A 21,744-nucleotide genomic window follows, 5' to 3' on the forward strand; every position below is an offset into this window, starting at 1 on the left:
TCACCCTGCCTCTTGAAGAAAGACGACCTTCTTTCTATTGCAACTAAAGCACAGTTTTTCCTGTAGCACGGCAGGCTTTTGAAGCGGCACGGGTCCAGAGTCCTAGCCAGGGATTTCCTTGGTGAGGCCGTTCACTAGTTGCAGAACACCGTGCCTCGAGAAGTTGATTCAGGGAAGCAACAACTGTGTACTCTGTGTCTCATTTGACTTGTTAAAAACCACAGAGATGAATGCTGCCTGTGCCCATGGAAATGGGGTCATGAGGGTACTAGCCTTGCTTTCCGTTTGGAAACCTCCATTCTTGCTTCCGTGAAGCTCCCTGAAATTCTCTGCTGTTGACAGTCCTCTGGCCACTGTAGGCATGTGTCTGGGAAAAAAATGAGTTTTCTCTGGGTACACACGGAGCTTCATTGGCCGGGGTGGGGCTCTCCTTGCCATCCTCTAGAGCTAAAGGGAATCTCAACGTGAGTCCCTGCCTCGAGGTAAGGCCCTGAGTAGCCCTGCAGAAAGGGAGGCATGCAGCTCTTTCCATGAGCTCTTAGTGGAGGTCTGTTTTATTGAAAAGAATTACCCCTTTCAGGACTCCTACGCCCTTCGGGTGAGCATCATTTTGGTTCCAAGATCACTGACTCCCTCCACACCCCTGTGGGCCTGCTGAGCAGCATTGAGTCCCATACGTCCCACGGAGGCTCTCTGTGTCTGCAGAGTCTCGGGCAACACACTATACGTTACTTCAGGAGAGCTACATTTCCAGAGCACTCGAACAGCATCAAAACTACATTTCTAGGCAGTCCAACATGCCCTGGAAGTCTTCGACATTGCCCTCGTCAGAGCTGCCCAGAGAAAACACTCTGCTTAGAATTTATCGAGGACCTCGTACCTGAAGTCACTCTATTCAAGGAGAAATACAGCATCTTAACATGCTGTGTCGTTCACAGGGCAAGAAACGTGAGAACTTACCTCGAGGTAAGGCCATGAAATGCTTTGCAGAAGCGGAGGCGTGTAGCAGTTTCCATGTGGCCGTAGACGCATATCTTCAGCATTTTAAAGCCAGTACGCTTTTCAGGACAGCCAGGTGCCTCGCCTGGAAACCCTATTCCCTGCAAGAACACTGAGTACCCTCAGGCTCCCCTGGCCCTTCTAAGCAATATCCAGGCCAGAAGCTTTCAGACTCACAGTGTGTATGTCGAGTGTAGGGTAAAACAGTGCACTCTTATTGGGACATCTTGATATAGCCATCAATCGCCCAGGTTCACGAGCACCTTTAAGCAAGTTCCAATAGGCCGTGGAATTCGTTCTCATTCCCTAGTTTGAGCTGTACAGAGAGAAACAGTAAGCTTCTCCTTCCATTCAGGACCTCCTACCTGAAGTCACCCTGCCTCCTGAAGAAAGACGACCTCGTTTCTATTGAAACTAAAGCACAGTTTTTCCTGTAGCACGGCAGGCTTTTGAAGAGGCACGGGCCCAGAGGCCTAGCTAGGGCTTTCCTTGGTGTGGCCGTTCACCAGATGCAGAACACCCTGCCTCGAGAAGTTGATTCAGGGAAGCAACAACTGTGTACTCTGTGTCTGATTTGACTTGTTAAAAACCACAGAGATGTATGCTGCCTGTGCCCATGGAAATGGGGGCATGATGGGACTAGCCTTGCTTTTCGTTTGGAAACCTCCATTCTAGCTTCCGTGAAGCTCCCTGAAATTCTCTGCTGTTGACAGGCCTCTGGCCACTGTAGGCATGTGTTTGGGAAGAAAATGAGTTTTCTCTGGCTACACACGGAACTTCATTGGCCGGGGTGGGGCGCACCTTGCCATGCTCTAGAGCTAAAGGGAATCTAAACGTGAGCCCTTGGCTCGAGGTAAGGCCCTGAGTAGCCCTGCAGAACGGGAGGCATGCAGCTCTTTCCATTAGCTCTTAGTCGCTCTTCTGGTTTACTTTAAATGAAGTACCTTTTTTCAGGACTCCTAGGCCCCTCGGTTGAGCATCATTTTTGTTCCAAGGTCTCTGAGTATCTCCACACCCCTGTAGGCCTGCTGAGCAACAACGAGGCACATTGGTCCTCGGAGGTCCTCTGTGTCTGCTGAGTCATGGGCAACACACTGCACTCTTTCTTTGATATCTTGATTCACAGCACTCGCACAGGTTCAAGAGCAATGTTCAACAAGTTCCAACATGCCGTGGAAGTCGCTCTCATTCCCTAGTTTGAGCTGTACAGAGAGAAACAGTAAGCTTCTCTTTCCATTCAGGACCTCCTACCTGAAGTCACCCTGCCTCCTGAAGAAAGACGACCTCGTTTCTATTGAAACTAAAGCATAGTTTTTCCTGTAGCACGGCAGGCTTTTGAAGCGGCACGGGTCCAGAGTCCTAGCCAGGGATTTCCTTGGTGAGGCCGTTCACTAGTTGCAGAACACCGTGCCTCGAGAAGTTGATTCAGGGAAGCAACAACTGTGTACTCTGTGTCTCATTTGACTTGTTAAAAACCACAGAGATGAATGCTGCCTGTGCCCATGGAAATGGGGTCATGAGGGTACTAGCCTTGCTTTCCGTTTGGAAACCTCCATTCTTGCTTCCGTGAAGCTCCCTGAAATTCTCTGCTGTTGACAGTCCTCTGGCCACTGTAGGCATGTGTCTGGGAAAAAAATGAGTTTTCTCTGGGTACACACGGAGCTTCATTGGCCGGGGTGGGGCTCTCCTTGCCATCCTCTAGAGCTAAAGGGAATCTCAACGTGAGTCCCTGCCTCGAGGTAAGGCCCTGAGTAGCCCTGCAGAAACGGAGGCATGCAGCTCTTTCCATGAGCTCTTAGTGGAGGTCTGTTTTATTGAAAAGAATTACCCCTTTCAGGACTCCTACGCCCTTCGGGTGAGCATCATTTTGTTTCCAAGATCACTGACTCCCTCCACACCCCTGTGGGCCTGCTGAGCAGCATTGAGTCCCATACGTCCCACGGAGGCTCTCTGTGTCTGCAGAGTCTCGGGCAACACACTATACGTTACTTCAGGAGAGCTACATTTCCAGAGCACTCGAACAGCATCAAAACTACATTTCTAGGCAGTCCAACATGCCCTGGAAGTCTTCGACATTGCCCTCGTCAGAGCTGCCCAGAGAAAACACTCTGCTTAGAATTTATCGAGGACCTCGTACCTGAAGTCACTCTATTCAAGGAGAAATACAGCATCTTAACATGCTGTGTCGTTCACAGGGCAAGAAACGTGAGAACTTACCTCGAGGTAAGGCCATGAAATGCTTTGCAGAAGAGGAGGCGTGTAGCAGTTTCCATGTGGCCGTAGACGCATATCTTCAGCATTTTAAAGCCAGTACGCTTTTCAGGACAGCCAGGTGCCTCGCCTGGAAACCCTATTCCCTGCAAGAACACTGAGTACCCTCAGGCTCCCCTGGCCCTTCTAAGCAATATCCAGGCCAGAAGCTTTCAGACTCACAGTGTGTATGTCGAGTGTAGGGTAAAACAGTGCACTCTTATTGGGACATCTTGATATAGCCAGCAATCGCCCAGGTTCACGAGCACCTTTAAGCAAGTTCCAATAGGCCGTGGAATTCGTTCTCATTCCCTAGTTTGAGCTGTACAGAGAGAAACAGTAAGCTTCTCCTTCCATTCAGGACCTCCTACCTGAAGTCACCCTGCCTCCTGAAGAAAGACGACCTCGTTTCTATTGAAACTAAAGCACAGTTTTTCCTGTAGCACGGCAGGCTTTTGAAGAGGCACGGGCCCAGAGGCCTAGCTAGGGCTTTCCTTGGTGTGGCCGTTCACCAGATGCAGAACACCCTGCCTCGAGAAGTTGATTCAGGGAAGCAACAACTGTGTACTCTGTGTCTGATTTGACTTGTTAAAAACCACAGAGATGTATGCTGCCTGTGCCCATGGAAATGGGGGCATGATGGGACTAGCCTTGCTTTTCGTTTGGAAACCTCCATTCTAGCTTCCGTGAAGCTCCCTGAAATTCTCTGCTGTTGACAGGCCTCTGGCCACTGTAGGCATGTGTTTGGGAAGAAAATGAGTTTTCTCTGGCTACACACGGAACTTCATTGGCCGGGGTGGGGCGCACCTTGCCATGCTCTAGAGCTAAAGGGAATCTAAACGTGAGCCCTTGGCTCGAGGTAAGGCCCTGAGTAGCCCTGCAGAACGGGAGGCATGCAACTCTTTCCATTAGCTCTTAGTCGCTCTTCTGGTTTACTTTAAATGAAGTACCTTTTTTCAGGACTCCTAGGCCCCTCGGTTGAGCATCATTTTTGTTCCAAGTTCTCTGAGTATCTCCACACCCCTGTAGGCCTGCAGAGCAACAACGAGGCACATTGGTCCTCGGAGGTCCTCTGTGTCTGCTGAGTCATGGGCAACACACTGCACTCTTTCTTTGATATCTTGATTCACAGCACTCGCACAGGTTCAAGAGCAATGTTCAACAAGTTCCAACATGCCGTGGAAGTCGCTCTCATTCCCTAGTTTGAGCTGTACAGAGAGAAACAGTAAGCTTCTCTTTCCATTCAGGACCTCCTACCTGAAGTCACCCTGCCTCCTGAAGAAAGACGACCTCGTTTCTATTGAAACTAAAGCATAGTTTTTCCTGTAGCACGGCAGGCTTTTGAAGAGGCACGGGCCCAGAGGCCTAGCTAAGGCTTTCCTTGGTGAGGCCGTTCACTAGATGCAGAACACCCTGCCTCGAGAAGTTGATTCAGGGAAGCAACAACTGGGTACTCTGTGTCTCATTTGACTTGTTAAAAACCACAGAGATGTATGCTGCCTGTGCCCATGGAAATGGGGTCATGATGGTACTAGCCTTGCTTTCCGTTTGGAAACCTCCATTCTTGCGTCCGTGAAGCTCCCTGAAATTCTCTGCTGTTGACAGTCCTCTGGCCACTGTAGGCATGTGTCTGGGAAAAAAATGAGTTTTCTCTGGGTACACACGGAGCTTCATTGGCCGGGGTGGGGCTCTCCTTGCCATCCTCTAGAGCTAAAGGGAATCTCAACGTGAGTCCCTGCCTCGAGGTAACGCCCTGAGTAGCCCTGCAGAAAGGGAGGCATGCAGCTCTTTCCATGAGCTCTTAGTGGAAGTCTGTTTTATTTAAAAGAATTACCCCTTTCAGGACTCCTACGCCCTTCGGGTGAGCATCATTTTGGTTCCAAGATCACTGACTCCCTCCACACCCCTGTGGGCCTGCTGAGCAGCATTGAGTCCCATACGTCCCACGGAGGCTCTCTGTGTCTGCAGAGTCTCGGGCAACACACTATACGTTACTGCAGGAGAGCTACATTTCCAGAGCACTCGAACAGCATCAAAACTACATTTCTAGGCAGTCCAACATGCCCTGGAAGTCTTCGACATTGCCCTCGTCAGAGCTGCCCAGAGAAAACACTCTGCTTAGAATTTATCGAGGACCTCGTACCTGAAGTCACTCTATTCAAGGAGAAATACAGCATCTTAACATGCTGTGTCGTTCACAGGGCAAGAAACGTGAGAACTTGCCTCGAGGTAAGGCCATGAAATGCTTTGCAGAAGCGGAGGCGTGTAGCAGTTTCCATGTGGCCGTAGACGCATATCTTCAGCATTTTAAAGCCAGTACGCTTTTCAGGACACCCAGGTGCCTCGCCTGGAAACCCTATTCCCTGCAAGAACACTGAGTACCCTCAGGCTCCCCTGGCCCTTCTAAGCAAAATCCAGGCCAAGAGTTTTCAGACTCAGAGTGTGTATGTCGAGTGTAGGGTAACACAGTGCACTCTTATTGGGACATCTTGATATAGCCAGCAATCGCCCAGGTTCACGAGCACCTTTAAGCAAGTTCCAATAGGCCGTGGAATTCGTTCTCATTCCCTAGTTTGAGCTGTACAGAGAGAAACAGTAAGCTTCTCCTTCCATTCAGGACCTCCTACCTGAAGTCACCCTGCCTCCTGAAGAAAGACGACCTCGTTTCTATTGAAACTAAAGCACAGTTTTTCCTGTAGCACGGCAGGCTTTTGAAGAGGCACGGGCCCAGAGGCCTAGCTAGGGCTTTCCTTGGTGTGGCCGTTCACTAGATGCAGAACACCCTGCCTCGAGAAGTTGATTCAGGGAAGCAACAACTGTGTACTCTGTGTCTGATTTGACTTGTTAAAAACCACAGAGATGTATGCTGCCTGTGCCCATGGAAATGGGGGCATGATGGGACTAGCCTTGCTTTTCGTTTGGAAACCTCCATTCTAGCTTCGGTGAAGCTCCCTGAAATTCTCTGCTGTTGACAGGCCTCTGGCCACTGTAGGCATGTGTCTGGGAAGAAAATGAGTTTTCTCTGCCTACACACGGAACTTCATTGGCCTGGGTGGGGCGCACCTTGCCATGCTCTAGAGCTAAAGGGAATCTAAACGTGAGCCCTTGGCTCGAGGTAAGGCCCTGAGTAGCCCTGCAGAACGGGAGGCATGCAGCTCTTTCCATTAGCTCTTAGTCGCTCTTCTGGTTTACTTTAAATGAAGTACCTTTTTTCAGGACTCCTAGGCCCCTCGGTTGAGCATCATTTTTGTTCCAAGGTCTCTGAGTATCTCCACACCCCTGTAGGCCTGCTGAGCAACAATGAGGCACATTGGTCCTCGGAGGTCCTCTGTGTCTGCTGAGTCATGGGCAACACACTGCACTCTTTCTTGTGATATCTTGATTCACAGCACTCGCACAGGTTCAAGAGCAATGTTCAACAAGTTCCAACATGCCGTGGAAGTCGCTCTCATTCCCTAGTTTGAGCTGTACAGAGAGAAACAGTAAGCTTCTCCTTCCATTCAGGACCTCCTACCTGAAGTCACCCTGCCTCTTGAAGAAAGACGACCTTCTTTCTATTGCAACTAAAGCACAGTTTTTCCTGTAGCACGGCAGGCTTTTGAAGCGGCACGGGTCCAGAGTCCTAGCCAGGGATTTCCTTGGTGAGGCCGTTCACTAGTTTCAGAACACCGTGCCTCGAGAAGTTGATTCAGGGAAGCAACAACTGTGTACTCTGTGTCTCATTTGACTTGTTAAAAACCACAGAGATGAATGCTGCCTGTGCCCATGGAAATGGGGTCATGAGGGTACTAGCCTTGCTTTCCGTTTGGAAACCTCCATTCTTGCTTCCGTGAAGCTCCCTGAAATTCTCTGCTGTTGACAGTCCTCTGGCCACTGTAGGCATGTGTCTGGGAAAAAAATGAGTTTTCTCTGGGTACACACGGAGCTTCATTGGCCGGGGTGGGGCTCTCCTTGCCATCCTCTAGAGCTAAAGGGAATCTCAACGTGAGTCCCTGCCTCGAGGTAAGGCCCTGAGTAGCCCTGCAGAAAGGGAGGCATGCAGCTCTTTCCATGAGCTCTTAGTGGAGGTCTGTTTTATTGAAAAGAATTACCCCTTTCAGGACTCCTACGCCCTTCGGGTGAGCATCATTTTGGTTCCAAGATCACTGACTCCCTCCACACCCCTGTGGGCCTGCTGAGCAGCATTGAGTCCCATACGTCCCACGGAGGCTCTCTGTGTCTGCAGAGTCTCGGGCAACACACTATACGTTACTTCAGGAGAGCTACATTTCCAGAGCACTCGAACAGCATCAAAACTACATTTCTAGGCAGTCCAACATGCCCTGGAAGTCTTCGACATTGCCCTCGTCAGAGCTGCCCAGAGAAAACACTCTGCTTAGAATTTATCGAGGACCTCGTACCTGAAGTCACTCTATTCAAGGAGAAATACAGCATCTTAACATGCTGTGTCGTTCACAGGGCAAGAAACGTGAGAACTTGCCTCGAGGTAAGGCCATGAAATGCTTTGCAGAAGCGGAGGCGTGTAGCAGTTTCCATGTGGCCGTAGACGCATATCTTCAGCATTTTAAAGCCAGTACGCTTTTCAGGACACCCAGGTGCCTCGCCTGGAAACCCTATTCCCTGCAAGAACAATGAGTACCCTCAGGCTCCCCTGGCCCTTCTAAGCAAAATCCAGGCCAAGAGCTTTCAGACTCAGAGTGTGTATGTCGAGTGTAGGGTAACACAGTGCACTCTTATTGGGACATCTTGATATAGCCAGCAATCGCCCAGGTTCACGAGCACCTTTAAGCAAGTCCAATAGGCCGTGGAATTCGTTCTCATTCCCTAGTTTGAGCTGTACAGAGAGAAACAGTAAGCTTCTCCTTCCATTCAGGACCTCCTACCTGAAGTCACCCTGCCTCCTGAAGAAAGACGACCTCGTTTCTATTGAAACTAAAGCACAGTTTTTCCTGTAGCACGGCAGGCTTTTGAAGAGGCACGGGCCCAGAGGCCTAGCTAGGGCTTTCCTTGGTGTGGCCGTTCACTAGATGCAGAACACACTGCCTCGAGAAGTTGATTCAGGGAAGAAACAACTGTGTACTCTGTGTCTCATTTGACTTGTTAAAAACCACAGAGATGTATGCTGCCTGTGCCCATGGAAATGGGGGCATGATGGGACTAGCCTTGCTTTTCGTTTGGAAACCTCCATTCTAGCTTCCGTGAAGCTCCCTGAAATTCTCTGCTGTTGACAGGCCTCTGGCCACTGTAGGCATGTGTCTGGGAAGAAAATGAGTTTTCTCTGGCTACACACGGAACTTCATTGGCCGGGGTGGGGCGCACCTTGCCATGCTCTAGAGCTAAAGGGAATCTAAACGTGAGCCCTTGGCTCGAGGTAAGGCCCTGAGTAGCCCTGCAGAACGGGAGGCATGCAGCTCTTTCCATTAGCTCTTAGTCGCTCTTCTGGTTTACTTTAAATGAAGTACCTTTTTTCAGGACTCCTAGGCCCCTCGGTTGAGCATCATTTTTGTTCCAAGGGCTCTGAGTATCTCCACACCCCTGTAGGCCTGCTGAGCAACAACGAGGCACATTGGTCCTCGGAGGTCCTCTGTGTCTGCTGAGTCATGGGCAACACACTGCACTCTTTCTTGTGATATCTTGATTCACAGCACTCTCACAGGTTCAAGAGCAATGTTCAACAAGTTCCAACATGCTGTGGAAGTCGCTCTCATTCCCTAGTTTGAGCTGTACAGAGAGAAACAGTAAGCTTCTCCTTCCATTCAGGACCTCCTACCTGAAGTCACCCTGCCTCTTGAAGAAAGACGACCTTCTTTCTATTGCAACTAAAGCACAGTTTTTCCTGTAGCACGGCAGGCTTTTGAAGCGGCACGGGTCCAGAGTCCTAGCCAGGGATTTCCTTGGTGAGGCCGTTCACTAGTTGCAGAACACCGTGCCTCGAGAAGTTGATTCAGGGAAGCAACAACTGTGTACTCTGTGTCTCATTTGACTTGTTAAAAACCACAGAGATGAATGCTGCCTGTGCCCATTGAAATGGGGTCATGAGGGTACTAGCCTTGCTTTCCGTTTGGAAACCTCCATTCTTGCTTCCGTGAAGCTCCCTGAAATTCTCTGCTGTTGACAGTCCTCTGGCCACTGTAGACATGTGTCTGGGAAAAAAATGAGTTTTCTCTGGGTACACACGGAGCTTCATTGGCCGGGGTGGGGCTCTCCTTGCCATCCTCTAGAGCTAAAGGGAATCTCAACGTGAGTCCCTGCCTCGAGGTAAGGCCCTGAGTAGCCCTGCAGAAACGGAGGCATGCAGCTCTTTCCATGAGCTCTTAGTGGAGGTCTGTTTTATTGAAAAGAATTACCCCTTTCAGGACTCCTACGCCCTTCGGGTGAGCATCATTTTGGTTCCAAGATCACTGACTCCCTCCACACCCCTGTGGGCCTGCTGAGCAGCATTGAGTCCCATACGTCCCACGGAGGCTCTCTGTGTCTGCAGAGTCTCGGGCAACACACTATACGTTACTTCAGGAGAGCTACATTTCCAGAGCACTCGAACAGCATCAAAACTACATTTCTAGGCAGTCCAACATGCCCTGGAAGTCTTCGACATTGCCCTCGTCAGAGCTGCCCAGAGAAAACACTCTGCTTAGAATTTATCGAGGACCTCGTACCTGAAGTCACTCTATTCAAGGAGAAATACAGCATCTTAACATGCTGTGTCGTTCACAGGGCAAGAAACGTGAGAACTTGCCTCGAGGTAAGGCCATGAAATGCTTTGCAGAAGCGGAGGCGTGTAGCAGTTTCCATGTGGCCGTAGACGCATATCTTCAGCATTTTAAAGCCAGTACGCTTTTCAGGACACCCAGGTGCCTCGCCTGGAAACCCTATTCCCTGCAAGAACACTGAGTACCCTCAGGCTCCCCTGGCCCTTCTAAGCAAAATCCAGGCCAAGAGCTTTCAGACTCAGAGTGTGTATGTCGAGTGTAGGGTAACACAGTGCACTCTTATTGGGACATCTTGATATAGCCAGCAATCGCCCAGGTTCACGAGCACCTTTAAGCAAGTTCCAATAGGCCGTGGAATTCGTTCTCATTCCCTAGTTTGAGCTGTACAGAGAGAAACAGTAAGCTTCTCCTTCCATTCAGGACCTCCTACCTGAAGTCACCCTGCCTCCTGAAGAAAGACGACCTCGTTTCTATTGAAACTAAAGCACAGTTTTTCCTGTAGCACGGCAGGCTTTTGAAGAGGCACGGGCCCAGAGGCCTAGCTAGGGCTTTCCTTGCTGTGGCCGTTCACTAGATGCAGAACACCCTGCCTCGAGAAGTTGATTCAGGGAAGCAACAACTGTGTACTCTGTGTCTGATTTGACTTGTTAAAAACCACAGAGATGTATGCTGCCTGTGCCCATGGAAATGGGGGCATGATGGGACTAGCCTTGCTTTTCGTTTGGAAACCTCCATTCTAGCTTCGGTGAAGCTCCCTGAAATTCTCTGCTGTTGACAGGCCTCTGGCCACAGTAGGCATGTGTCTGGGAAGAAAATGAGTTTTCTCTGGCTACACACGGAACTTCATTGGCCTGGGTGGGGCGCACCTTGCCATGCTCTAGAGCTAAAGGGAATCGAAACGTGAGCCCTTGGCTCGAGGTAAGGCCCTGAGTAGCCCTGCAGAACGGGAGGCATGCAGCTCTTTCCATTAGCTCTTAGTCGCTCTTCTGGTTTACTTTAAATGAAGTACCTTTTTTCAGGACTCTTAAGCCCCTCGGTTGAGCATCATTTTTGTTCCAAGGTCTCTGAGTATCTCCACACCCCTGTAGGCCTGCTGAGCAACAACGAGGCACATTGGTCCTCGGAGGTCCTCTGTGTCTGCTGAGTCATGGGCAACACACTGCACTCTTTCTTGTGATATCTTGATTCACAGCACTCGCACAGGTTCAAGAGCAATGTTTAACAAGTTCCAACATGCCGTGGAAGTCGCTCTCATTCCCTAGTTTGAGCTGTACAGACAGAAACAGTAAGCTTCTCCTTCCATTCAGGACCTCCTACCTGAAGTCACCCTGCCTCTTGAAGAAAGACGACCTTCTTTCTATTGCAACTAAAGCACAGTTTTTCCTGTAGCACGGCAGGCTTTTGAAGCGGCACGGGTCCAGAGTCCTAGCCAGGGATTTCCTTGGTGAGGCCGTTCACTAGTTGCAGAACACCGTGCCTCGAGAAGTTGATTCAGGGAAGCAACAACTGTGTACTCTGTGTCTCATTTGACTTGTTAAAAACCACAGAGATGAATGCTGCCTGTGCCCATGGAAATGGGGTCATGAGGGTACTAGCCTTGCTTTCCGTTTGGAAACCTCCATTCTTGCTTCCGTGAAGCTCCCTGAAATTCTCTGCTGTTGACAGTCCTCTGGCCACTGTAGGCATGTGTCTGGGAAAAAAATGAGTTTTCTCTGGGTACACACGGAGCTTCATTGGCCGGGGTGGGGCTCTCCTTGCCATCCTCTAGAGCTAAAGGGAATCTCAACGTGAGTCCCTCCCTCGAGGTAAGGCCCTGAGTAGCCCTGCAGAAAGGGAGGCATGCAGCTCTTTCCATGAGCTCTTAGTGGAGGTCTGTTTTATTGAAAAGAATTACCCCTTTCAGGACTCCTACGCCCTTCAGGTGAGCATCATTTTGGTTCCAAGATCACTGACTCCCTCCACACCCCTGTGGGCCTGCTGAGCAGCATTGAGTCCCATACGTCCCACGGAGGCTCTCTGTGTCTGCAGAGTCTCGGGCAACACACTATACGTTACTTCAGGAGAGCTACATTTCCAGAGCACTCGAACAGCATCAAAACTACATTTCTAGGCAGTCCAACATGCCCTGGAAGTCTTCGACATTGCCCTCGTCAGAGCTGCCCAGAGAAAACACTCTGCTTAGAATTTATCGAGGACCTCGTACCTGAAGTCACTCTATTCAAGGAGAAATACAGCATCTTAACATGCTGTGTCGTTCACAGGGCAAGAAACGTGAGAACTTGCCTCGAGGTAAGGCCATGAAATGCTTTGCAGAAGCGGAGGCGTGTAGCAGTTTCCATGTGGCCGAAGAGGCATATCTTCAGCATTTTAAAGCCAGTACGCTTTTCAGGACACCCAGGTGCCTCGCCTGGAAACCCTATTCCCTGCAAGAACACTGAGTACCGTCAGGCTCCCCTGGCCCTTCTAAGCAAAATCCAGGCCAAGAGCTTTCAGACTCAGAGTGTGTATGTCGAGTGTAGGGTAACACAGTGCACTCTTATTGGGACATCTTGATATAGCCAGCAATCGCCCAGGTTCACGAGCACCTTTAAGCAAGTTCCAATAGGCCGTGGAATTCGTTCTCATTCCCTAGTTTGAGCTGTACAGAGAGAAACAGTAAGCTTCTCCTTCCATTCAGGACCTCCTACCTGAAGTCACCCTGCCTCCTGAAGAAAGACGACCTCGTTTCTATTGAAACTAAAGCACAGTTTTTCCTGTAGCACGGCAGGCTTTTGAAGAGGCACGGGCCCAGAGGCCTAGCTAGGGCTTTCCTTGGTGAGGCCGTTCACTAGATGCAGAACACCCTGCCTCGAGAAGTTGATTCAGGGAAGCAACAACTGTGTACTCTGTGTCTCATTTGACTTGTTAAAAACCACAGAGATGTATGCTGCCTGCGCCCATTGAAATGGGGGCATGATGGGACTAGCCTTGCTTTTCATTTGGAAACCTCCATTCTAGCTTCCGTGAAGCTCCCTGAAATTCTCTGCTGTTGACAGGCCTCTGGCCACTGTAGGCATGTGTCTGGGAAGAAAATGAGTTTTCTCTGGCTACACACGGAACTTCATTGGCCGGGGTGGGGCGCACCTTGCCATGCTCTAGAGCTAAAGGGAATCTAAACGTGAGCCCTTGGCTCGAGGTAAGGCCCTGAGTAGCCCTGCAGAACGGGAGGCATGCAGCTCTTTCCATTAGCTCTTAGTCGCTCTTCTGGTTCACTTTAAATGAAGTACCTTTTTTCAGGACTCCTAGGCCCCTCGGTTGAGCATCATTTTTGTTCCAAGGTCTCTGAGTATCTCCACACCCCTGTAGGCCTGCTGAGCAACAACGAGGCACATTGGTCCTCGGAGGTCCTCTGTGTCTGCTGAGTCATGGGCAACACACTGTACTCTTTCTTGTGATATCTTGATTCACAGCACTCGCACAGGTTCAAGAGCAATGTTCAACAAGTTCCAACATGCCGTGGAAGTCGCTCTCATTCCCTAGTTCGAGCTGTACAGAGAGAAACAGTAAGCTTCTCCTTCCATTCAGGACCTCCTACCTGAAGTCACCCTGCCTCTTGAAGAAAGACGACCTTCTTTCTATTGCAACTAAAGCACAGTTTTTCCTGTAGCACGGCAGGCTTTTGAAGCCGCACGGGTCCAGAGTCCTAGCCAGGGATTTCCTTGGTGAGGCCGTTCACTAGTTGCAGAACACCGTGCCTCGAGAAGTTGATTCAGGGAAGCAACAACTGTGTACTCTGTGTCTCATTTGACTTGTTAAAAACCACAGAGATGAATGCTGCCTGTGCCCATGGAAATGGGGTCATGAGGGTACTAGCCTTGCTTTCCGTTTGGAAACCTCCATTCTTGCTTCCGTGAAGCTCCCTGAAATTCTCTGCTGTTGACAGTCCTCTGGCCACTGTAGGCATGTGTCTGGGAAAAAAATGAGTTTTCTCTGGGTACACACGGAGCTTCATTGGCCGGGGTGGGGCTCTCCTTGCCATCCTCTAGAGCTAAAGGGAATCTCAACGTGAGTCCCTGCCTCGAGGTAAGGCCCTGAGTAGCCCTGCAGAAACGGAGGCATGCAGCTCTTTCCATGAGCTCTTAGTGGAGGTCTGTTTTATTGAAAAGAATTACCCCTTTCAGGACTCCTACGCCCTTCGGGTGAGCATCATTTTGGTTCCAAGATCACTGACTCCCTCCACACCCCTGTGGGCCTGCTGAGCAGCATTGAGTCCCATACGTCCCACGGAGGCTCTCTGTGTCTGCAGAGTCTCGGGCAACACACTATACGTTACTTCAGGAGAGCTACATTTCCAGAGCACTCGAACAGCATCAAAACTACATTTCTAGGCAGTCCAACATGCCCTGGAAGTCTTCGACATTGCCCTCGTCAGAGCTGCCCAGAGAAAACACTCTGCTTAGAATTTATCGAGGACCTCGTACCTGAAGTCACTCTATTCAAGGAGAAATACAGCATCTTAACATGCTGTGTCGTTCACAGGGCAAGAAACGTGAGAACTTGCCTCGAGGTAAGGCCATGAAATGCTTTGCAGAAGCGGAGGCGTGTAGCAGTTTCCATGTGGCCGTAGACGCATATCTTCAGCATTTTAAAGCCAGTACGCTTTTCAGGACACCCAGGTGCCTCGCCTGGAAACCCTATTCCCTGCAAGAACACTGAGTACCCTCAGGCTCCCCTGGCCCTTCTAAGCAAAATCCAGGCCAAGAGCTTTCAGACTCACAGTGTGTATGTCGAGTGTAGGGTAACACAGTGCACTCTTATTGGGACATCTTGATATAGCCAGCAATCGCCCAGGTTCACGAGCACCTTTAAGCAAGTTCCAATAGGCCGTGGAATTCGTTCTCATTCCCTAGTTTGAGCTGTACAGAGAGAAACAGTAAGCTTCTCCTTCCATTCAGGACCTCCTACCTGAAGTCACCCTGCCTCCTGAAGAAAGACGACCTCGTTTCTATTGAAACTAAAGCACAGTTTTTCCTGTAGCACGGCAGGCTTTTGAAGAGGCACGGGCCCAGAGGCCTAGCTAGGGCTTTCCTTGGTGTGGCCGTTCACTAGATGCAGAACACCCTGCCTCGAGAAGTTGATTCAGGGAAGCAACAACTGTGTACTCTGTGTCTGATTTGACTTGTTAAAAACCACAGAGATGTATGCTGCCTGTGCCCATGGAAATGGGGGCATGATGGGACTAGCCTTGCTTTTCGTTTGGAAACCTCCATTCTAGCTTCGGTGAAGCTCCCTGAAATTCTCTGCTGTTGACAGGCCTCTGGCCACTGTAGGCATGTGTCTGGGAAGAAAATGAGTTTTCTCTGGCTACACACGGAACTTCATTGGCCTGGGTGGGGCGCACCTTGCCATGCTCTAGAGCTAAAGGGAATCTAAACGTGAGCCCTTGGCTCGAGGTAAGGCCCTGAGTAGCCCTGCAGAACGGGAGGCATGCAGCTCTTTCCATTAGCTCTTAGTCGCTCTTCTGGTTTACTTTAAATGAAGTACCTTTTTTCAGGACTCCTAGGCCCCTCGGTTGAGCAACATTTTTTTTCCAAGGTCTCTGAGTATCTCCACTCCCCTGTAGGCCTGCTGAGCAACAACGAGGCACATTTGTCCTCGGAGGTCCTCTGTGTCTGCTGAGTCATGGGCAACACACTGCACTCTTTCTTGTGATATTTTGATTCACAGCACTCGCACAGGTTCAAGAGCAATGTTTAACAAGTTCCAACATGCCGTGGAAGTCGCTCTCATTCCCTAGTTTGAGCTGTACAGACAGAAACAGTAAGCTTCTCCTTCCATTCAGGACCTCCTACCTGAAGTCACCCTGCCTCTTGAAGAAAGACGACCTTCTTTCTATTGCAACTAAAGCACAGTTTTTCCTGTAGCACGGCAGGCTTTTGAAGCGGCACGGGTCCAGAGTCCTAGCCAGGGATTTCCTTGGTGAGGCCGTTCACTAGTTGCAGAACACCGTGCCTCGAGAAGTTGATTCAGGGAAGCAACAACTGTGTACTCTGTGTCTCATTTGACTTGTTAAAAACCACAGAGATGAATGCTGCCTGTGCCCATGGAAATGGGGTCATGAGGGTACTAGCCTTGCTTTCCGTTTGGAAACCTCCATTCTTGCTTCCGTGAAGCTCCCTGAAATTCTCTGCTGTTGACAGTCCTCTGGCCACTGTAGGCATGTGTCTGGGAAAAAAATGAGTTTTCTCTGGGTACAGACGGAGCTTCATTGGCCGGGGTGGGGCTCTCCTTGCCATCCTCTAGAGCTAAAGGGAATCTCAACGTGAGTCCCTGCCTCGAGGTAAGGCCCTGAGTAGCCCTGCAGAAAGGGAGGCATGCAGCTCTTTCCATGAGCTCTTAGAGGAGGTCTGTTTTATTGAAAAGAATTACCCCTTTCAGGACTCCTACGCCCTTCGGGTGAGCATCATTTTGGTTCCAAGATCACTGACTCCCTCCACACCCCTGTGGGCCTGCTGAGCAGCATTGAGTCCCATACGTCCCACGGAGGCTCTCTGTGTCTGCAGAGTCTCGGGCAACACACTATACGTTACTTCAGGAGAGCTACATTTCCAGAGCACTCGAACAGCATCAAAACTACATTTCTGGGCAGTCCAACATGCCCTGGAAGTCTTCGACATTGCCCTCGTCAGAGCTGCCCAGAGAAAACACTCTGCTTAGAATTTATCGAGGACCTCGTACCTGAAGTCACTCTATTCAAGGAGAAATACAGCATCTTAACATGCTGTGTCGTTCACAGGGCAAGAAACGTGAGAACTTGCCTCGAGGTAAGGCCATGAAATGCTTTGCAGAAGCGGAGGCGTGTAGCAGTTTCCATGTGGCCGTAGACGCATATCTTCAGCATTTTAAAGCCAGTACGCTTTTCAGGACACCCAGGTGCTTCGCCTGGAAACCCTATTCCCTGCAAGAACACTGAGTACCCTCAGGCTCCCCTGGCCCTTCTAAGCAACTTCCAGGCCAGGAGCTTTCAGACTCACAGTGTGTATGTCGAGTGTAGGGTAACACAGTGCACTCTTATTGGGACATCTTGATATAGCCAGCTATCGCCCAGGTTCACGAGCACCTTTAAGCAAGTTCCAATAGGCCGTGGAATTCGTTCTCATTCCCTAGTTTGAGCTGTACAGAGAGAAACAGTAAGCTTCTCCTTCCATTCAGGACCTCCTACCAGAAGTCACCCTGCCTCCTGAAGAAAGACGACCTCGTTTCTATTGAAACTAAAGCACAGTTTTTCCTGTAGCACGGCAGGCTTTTGAAGAGGCACGGGCCCAGAGGCCTAGCTAGGGCTTTCCTTGGTGTGGCCGTTCACTAGATGCAGAACACCCTGCCTCGAGAAGTTGATTCAGGGAAGCAACAACTGTGTACTCTGTGTCTGATTTGACTTGTTAAAAACCACAGAGATGTATGCTGCCTGTGCCCATGGAAATGGGGGCATGATGGGACTAGCCTTGCTTTTCGTTTGGAAACCTCCATTCTAGCTTCGGTGAAGCTCCCTGAAATTCTCTGCTGTTGACAGGCCTCTGGCCACTGTAGGCATGTGTCTGGGAAGAAAATGAGTTTTCTCTGGCTACACACGGAACTTCATTGGCCTGGGTGGGGCGCACCTTGCCATGCTCTAGAGCTAAAGGGAATCTAAACGTGAGCCCTTGGCTCGAGGTAAGGCCCTGAGTAGCCCTGCAGAACGGTAGGCATGCAGCTCTTTCTATTAGCTCTTAGTCGCTCTTCTGGTTTACTTTAAATGAAGTACCTTTTTTCAGGACTCCTAGGCCCCTCGGTTGAGCATCATTTTTGTTCCAAGGTCTATGAGTATCTCCACACCCCTGTAATCCTGCTGAGCAACAACGAGGCACATTGGTCCTCGGAGGTCCTCTGTGTCTGCTGAGTCATGGGCAACACACTGCACTCTTTCTTGTGATATCTTGATTCACAGCACTCGCACAGGTTCAAGAGCAATGTTCAACAAGTTCCAACATGCCGTGGAAGTCGCTCTCATTCCCTAGTTTGAGCTGTACAGACAGAAACAGTAAGCTTCTCCTTCCATTCAGGACCTCCTACCTGAAGTCACCCTGCCTCTTGAAGAAAGACGACCTTCTTTCTATTGCAACTAAAGCACAGTTTTTCCTGTAGCACGGCAGGCTTTTGAAGCGGCACGGGTCCAGGGTCCTAGCCAGGGATTTCCTTGGTGAGGCCGTTCACTAGTTGCAGAACACCGTGCCTCGAGAAGTTGATTCAGGGAAGCAACAACTGTGTACTCTGTGTCTCATTTGACTTGTTAAAAACCACAGAGATGAATGCTGCCTGTGCCCATGGAAATGGGGTCATGAGGGTACTAGCCTTGCTTTCCGTTTGGAAACCTCCATTCTTGCTTCCGTGAAGCTCCCTGAAATTCTCTGCTGTTGACAGTCCTCTGGCCACTGTAGGCATGTGTCTGGGAAAAAAATGAGTTTTCTCTGGGTACACACGGAGCTTCATTGGCCGGGGTGGGGCTCTCCTTGCCATCCTCTAGAGCTAAAGGGAATCTCAACGTGAGTCCCTGCCTCGAGGTAAGGCCCTGAGTAGCCCTGCAGAAAGGGAGGCATGCAGCTCTTTCCATGAGCTCTTAGTGGAGGTCTGTTTTATTGAAAAGAATTACCCCTTTCAGGACTCCTACGCCCTTCGGGTGAGCATCATTTTGGTTCCAAGATCACTGACTCCCTCCACACCCCTGTGGGCCTGCTGAGCAGCATTGAGTCCCATACGTCCCACGGAGGCTCTCTGTGTCTGCAGAGTCTCGGGCAACACACTATACGTTACTTCAGGAGAGCTACATTTCCAGAGCACTCGAACAGCATCAAAACTACATTTCTAGGCAGTCCAACATGCCCTGGAAGTCTTCGACATTGCCCTCGTCAGAGCTGCCCAGAGAAAACACTCTGCTTAGAATTTATCGAGGACCTCGTACCTGAAGTCACTCTATTCAAGGAGAAATACAGCATCTTAACATGCTGTGTCGTTCACAGGGCAAGAAACGTGAGAACTTGCCTCGAGGTAAGGCCATGAAATGCTTTGCAGAAGCGGAGGCGTGTAACAGTTTCCATGTGGCCGTAGACGCATATCTTCAGCATTTTAAAGCCAGTACGCTTTTCAGGACACCCAGGTGCCTCGCCTGGAAACCCTATTCCCTGCAAGAACACTGAGTACCCTCAGGCTCCCCTGGCCCTTCTAAGCAAAATCCAGGCCAAGAGCTTTCAGACTCACAGTGTGTATGTCGAGTGTAGGGTAACACAGTGCACTCTTATTGGGACATCTTGATATAGCCAGCAATCGCCCAGGTTCACGAGCACCTTTAAGCAAGTTCCAATAGGCCGTGGAATTCGTTCTCATTCCCTAGTTTGAGCTGTACAGAGAGAAACAGTAAGCTTCTCCTTCCATTCAGGACCTCCTACCTGAAGTCACCCTGCCTCCTGAAGAAAGACGACCTCGTTTCTATTGAAACTAAAGCACAGTTTTTCCTGTAGCACGGCAGGCTTTTGAAGAGGCACGGGCCCAGAGGCCTAGCTAGGGCTTTCCTTGGTGTGGCCGTTCACTAGATGCAGAACACCCTGCCTCGAGAAGTTGATTCAGGGAAGCAACAACTGTGTACTCTGTGTCTGATTTGACTTGTTAAAAACCACAGAGATGTATGCTGCCTGTGCCCATGGAAATGGGGGCATGATGGGACTAGCCTTGCTTTTCGTTTGGAAACCTCCATTCTAGCTTCGGTGAAGCTCCCTGAAATTCTCTGCTGTTGACAGGCCTCTGGCCACTGTAGGCATGTGTCTGGGAAGAAAATGAGTTTTCTCTGGCTACACATGGAACTTCATTGGCCTGGGTGGGGCGCACCTTGCCATGCTCTAGAGCTAAAGGGAATCTAAACGTGAGCCCTTGGCTCGAGGTAAGGCCCTGAGTAGCCCTGCAGAACGGGAGGCATGCAGCTCTTTCCATTAGCTCTTAGTCGCTCTTCTGGTTTACTTTAAATGAAGTACCTTTTTTCAGGACTCCTAGGCCCCTCGGTTGAGCAACATTTTTTTCCAAGGTCTCTGAGTATCTCCACACCCCTGTAGGTCTGCTGAGCAACAACGAGGCACATTTGTCCTCGGAGGTCCTCTGTGTCTGCTGAGTCATGGGCAACACACTGCACTCTTTCTTGTGATATCTTGATTCACAGCACTCGCACAGGTTCAAGAGCAATGTTTAACAAGTTCCAACATGCCGTGGAAGTCGCTCTCATTCCCTAGTTTGAGCTGTACAGACAGAAACCGTAAGCTTCTCCTTCCATTCAGGACCTCCTACCTGAAGTCACCCTGCCTCTTGAAGAAAGACGACCTTCTTTCTATTGCAACTAAAGCACAGTTTTTCCTGTAGCACGGCAGGCTTTTGAAGCGGCACGGGTCCAGAGTCCTAGCCAGGGATTTCCTTGGTGAGGCCGTTCACTAGTTGCAGAACACCGTGCCTCGAGAAGTTGATTCAGGGAAGCAACAACTGTGTACTCTGTGTCTCATTTGACTTGTTAAAAACCACAGAGATGAATGCTGCCTGTGCCCATGGAAATGGGGTCATGAGGGTACTAGCCTTGCTTTCCGTTTGGAAACCTCCATTCTTGCTTCCGTGAAGCTCCCTGAAATTCTCTGCTGTTGACAGTCCTCTGGCCACTGTAGGCATGTGTCTGAGAAAAAAATGAGTTTTCTCTGGGTACAGACGGAGCTTCATTGGCCGGGGTGGGGCTCTCCTTGCCATCCTCTAGAGCTAAAGGGAATCTCAACGTGAGTCCCTGCCTCGAGGTAAGGCCCTGAGTAGCCCTGCAGAAAGGGAGGCATGCAGCTCTTTCCATGAGCTCTTAGTGGAGGTCTGTTTTATTGAAAAGAATTACCCCTTTCAGGACTCCTACGCCCTTCGGGTGAGCATCATTTTGGTTCCAAGATCACTGACTCCCTCCACACCCCTGTGGGCCTGCTGAGCAGCATTGAGTCCCATACGTCCCACGGAGGCTCTCTGTGTCTGCAGAGTCTCGGGCAACACACTATACGTTACTTCAGGAGAGCTACATTTCCAGAGCACTCGAACAGCATCAAAACTACATTTCTAGGCAGTCCAACATGCCCTGGAAGTCTTCGACATTGCCCTCGTCAGAGCTGCCCTGAGAAAACACTCTGCTTAGAATTTATCGAGGACCTCGTACCTGAAGTCACTCTATTCAAGGAGAAATACAGCATCTTAACATGCTGTGTCGTTCACAGGGCAAGAAACGTGAGAACTTGCCTCGAGGTAAGGCCATGAAATGCTTTGCAGAAGCGGAGGCGTGTAGCAGTTTCCATGTGGCCGTAGACGCATATCTTCAGCATTTTAAAGCCAGTACGCTTTTCAGGACACCCAGGTGCCTCGCCTGGAAACCCTATTCCCTGCAAGAACACTGAGTACCCTCAGGCTCCCCTGGCCCTTCTAAGCAACTTCCAGGCCAGGAGCTTTCAGACTCACAGTGTGTATGTCGAGTGTAGGGTAACACAGTGCACTCTTATTGGGACATCTTGATATAGCCAGCTATCGCCCAGGTTCACGAGCACCTTTAAGCAAGTTCCAATAGGCCGTGGAATTCGTTCTCATTCCCTAGTTTGAGCTGTACAAAGAGAAACAGTAAGCTTCTCCTTCCATTCAGGACCTCCTACCTGAAGTCACCCTGCCTCCTGAAGAAAGACGACCTCGTTTCTATTGAAACTAAAGCACAGTTTTTCCTGTA

Source organism: Balaenoptera physalus (genome assembly GCF_965194825.1).
Source record: "Balaenoptera physalus genome assembly, chromosome: 9".
Classification (NCBI taxonomy): Eukaryota; Metazoa; Chordata; class Mammalia; order Artiodactyla; family Balaenopteridae; genus Balaenoptera; species Balaenoptera physalus.